Raw genomic sequence first — 3,812 nt, forward strand, 5'->3', positions numbered from 1 at the left:
TGTTGAAGTGTGTTGAGTGTTTTTTTTTTTTGTTGAATTTATAAATTTAAATCATTTGGACTATACCAAAAATATTTTTGTCTTGTTCTTGAAAATTATTATGGATTTATTATTATTATAAGAGTTTTTATTATCTTAATTGAGTTTATTAGATTGAAATGGATTACCGCCTCTCATAGAGGAAAAAGGAAAAAAAAAACTAAGTGAGTACTGAGTAATAGGACCAGTCTCTCAGTTCTATTAACCAAGTCCAATCCTATTAATCTTCGGGTTATCACTGGACAAATTGAACTATAGGTTGTCTAACCCAATCCTTTTCATGAAAGAGATTAGATTTCAGGTTGGGTCGAAGTCCAATGCCATCCAATCCTTTGTACAGCCCTATAAATGATATACTATAGCAAACTCTAACTTTTCTGTACAAGAATGAAATTTCATGGGCACCATTTTTTCCTCACTTGCAGTTTGCACTCCTAGCTTTGGTAGTTCTAAAATTGATGCGTGATGGGTTTATTTTGCACCGCTGTTATAAAAAGAAAAGCATGCAAACTCAGACGAAAAGGCAAAGTACCAATTTTACTATCTTCTTATCTAATTTTTTTCCTATTCATTCTTTCACCTTGGTTTATATAAAGAAGAAATGAGACCAGGTATCATTTTATTTTATTGAATAAGTTTAAAGAGTGGAAGCTTCTTGAAAATGAATTCCATGAATTACCGGAACCTACTTGGTTCAGATGAAAGTAAAAAGAAGACTAAATGAAACATACACAACTAAAGCTACTCAATTGCACTTTCTTGAAATAAAAACCAAAAAGGTGTCTCTATGCTGCTGCACTTAGTGGCTGGCGTACCTATTTATCACATCAGTTAGAAGAAGGTAAAGTCCTGCTAAACTCTCTTTCCTCTTGAGCTTAACTTCCTTGAAAATTGAAACAAAAGCAAAACATCAGGAATGAGCCATCAATGTGACTTATGAACATGAATAATCTTTAATAAAATCCATCAACGTATCCTACTCATATTTGGGGCAAAAGGCACACTTGAAGTTGGGGGCACTCACTAAGACAAAATAATATTCAATGACAGGATGAAATGAACATCATGTTAAACAAATGAATTCATCTCTTAAAATTCCAGTTTAAAAGATTTCATACCCTTAATCAACAAATGGAGCAAGTACCAATTTCATCTCCCAATGTTACTAACCTATTTCAACTTGCTTCGATCCAGTAACAATATAACCTTATACCATACAGACAATATCCCTTTGATAATGTTGAGCGAAAACAACTCACGTTATCAACAATCAATTGAGGGGACCCATTGAAGTAAAAAGTTTATAAGAATAAAAAACTGGCATAAGAGGACCTAGTAGCATTTCCAGCTTGTGTTGATATGCAGAGCTTCTCAAGTTTCTGATGTTGCTGGAGCTCTTGTGCCTGTCGCATTTTAAATCAGTATCTTCAAGGCCGGGAATGACTTTGGTGTTTGCAGGAGCAAATTTCCCTGTGAATATTTTACTCTTATGGTCTAAATTTCTAATCATTATGCAAAGTTGACAAGTGACTTAGGTTTCATAGACTTTAGCACAAGAGGCTACTTTGAAATAATCAAATTCATACTGGAGACAAATGGTTGAGGATGAAAAAAGATAGATAATGGTTTAAAATTACGATCAGATAGGAAAGACATTAGAAAGAAGGTGAAGATATTTGATTGGTTCCAGGGAGAATAGAAATGAAGTGTGCACGAATTCAAACAGATGATTTATACCCATGCCAAATTTTATACCGAAGACGGTGAAGAAAGAAAATGACCATTAGTTCTACTCAATATATATATATATATATATATAATCCAATCAAAGAATAAAGAGAATAATCTACAGAATACCTTCTTTTTGATATTGCATTCTTCCTCGTTTTCATCCTCATCTTCGTCTTCATCCTCCTCCATTTCAAAATAAGCACTCTCTTTTCAACATTAGTTATCTGGATGCAACATTAAGATGTCTCAATCATCTTATCTAGGCCAAATATAAGAAGTAAAATCAGGGAGAAGAAGGAAACTTGCTTCCCATTGAGATTATGATTCAGAATCATCTGACCTGTGCCTTGACCTGAACGTTCTCTCCTACTCCGGTTGCCCATTATCTTCTACGTCCTGAGAGGTTATTGGGGTAAGCCCTCATCGTCCTTCTTCTGGTGTAAGGCGGCGCACAATGCAACGTTGTGGTGAGACTTGATGGTGCAAAGGAAGTATTCAGACTTCAAACCCAAGATCCCTCATTTTTATCTCCCCTTTCGCCATTCACTACTTCAGTAGCACTATCCTCTCCCCTGTCTGTCTTCTAAAATCATCCTCATCTTCAAAAGATGCCAACTTCAGGGGATAAATCAAGAGGAAAAAAGAAGAGTAATCTGTTTGAGATTGGGGAAAAGATGAAAAAGAAATTAAAGAATTAGAAAGAATTTCAAAAGATGAAGGAAGAAGAATGAAAAGTTGCGTTGATGATGGAAGAAAGAAGAAAGCGGTGGGGCACAAAGATAAGCGTAAGGATGAAGAAGGCAGTGGAGCACAGGGCGGGCTTGAGGGAGTTGGACAAGTCAAATTTAATATTTTTATTTTTTATTTATATTTTTAAAATAAAAAATATATAAAAATTATAAAAAAATTTTCCAAATCGGGGCCAAAGCCCAAAACAAAAACAAAAAACAAAAACTAAGAGTCAGAGACTCTAAAATAGCAAAACCACTCATATCCTTGTATAACAACCGACGCAAGCCCCTAGGAGGCTCATTCAAGAATTGACACACATTGGATTGAAGGCAACTCCATTTTGCAAGCTAGTCAGCACATGCATTCCCTTCCCTAAACACATGTTGAACCTTAATCTCACATCCTTCATCCACCCATTTAGCAACACGATTTATGAATCTGCTGTCACCCTCTCCATATAACAGCAAATCTTCTAAACTCCTAACAACAGAAGAGGAATCAGATTCAATTACCACATGCCGGTATCCTAACTTCTGTAAAAACTCACAGCCATATATTAGACTCCAAAAGTCAGCGTCTTCACAACTGCAATAGCCAAGTTGCTTAACATAACCACCTAGCCATTCCCTTAAAATCCCTTAACAAACCACCACAACCTGTCACCCCTTTTCTCCTCATAGTTCCATCTATATTCAGTTTCACTCAACCCTCTTCAAGTTTTCTCCAAGATACCTTCATCCCCATACTCCTTTTCCCCTTTCTCCCACAATTATACACCCCTATAACCTCAGAAACATAACCCAAAATGATTCCACCCAGATCACTTGGCCAAACAAAATTATCAACAAACAAACTACAATTTCTCCAGTACCATAGAAACCAAATAGAAACAGCAAAGATCAAGAACCAATTTTGCCACTCATCCGTACATCTAGACATGTTACTAAGTATCCATTCTCTAATCGCCAAAGTGAAAAAATCTGTGCACCTTCTCCTCCCTAGCAGCTACTCCCACACTCCCTTTGCAAACTTGCAGTCCTGAAACACATGTAGCATATTCTCATCAGCCTCACAGCATCTTGCACAAATAGGTCATGTGCTTAAAATCCTACTTCTCTTAACAGTAGTTAAAAGACACTCATTGCTGCTAACTACAAAAAAATTTGGATCCTTCTCGGGCCCTTCCAATCCCAAATCTTTTTCCACATAATATCTGGCATCAGTTCTTGAAATCCCTTCAAAGCTCTATACATTTCTACTACTAAAAAATTTCCATGAGAAGAATTCATCTACTTAACAGTATCACACCC

The 3,812-nt window shown here is 36.1% G+C and overlaps 1 long non-coding RNA gene across 1 annotated transcript; it reads right to left on the reverse strand.

The window, feature by feature from the left end:
• Positions 1-1,425: 1,425 nt before the first annotated feature.
• Positions 1,426-2,410, reverse strand: LOC129285346 (uncharacterized). The gene is made up of 3 exons (XR_008587167.1): positions 2,111-2,410; positions 1,897-1,994; positions 1,426-1,509 (listed from the first exon to the last, which is right to left on the reverse strand). It is a non-coding gene; the product is annotated as an uncharacterized LOC129285346 (long non-coding RNA).
• Positions 2,411-3,812: the final 1,402 nt, after the last annotated feature.

This window comes from Prosopis cineraria, unplaced genomic scaffold (genome assembly GCF_029017545.1).
Source record: "Prosopis cineraria cultivar Desert tree isolate PC_DT_omini unplaced genomic scaffold, ASM2901754v1 PC11, whole genome shotgun sequence".
NCBI classification, from domain to species: domain Eukaryota; kingdom Viridiplantae; phylum Streptophyta; class Magnoliopsida; order Fabales; family Fabaceae; genus Prosopis; species Prosopis cineraria.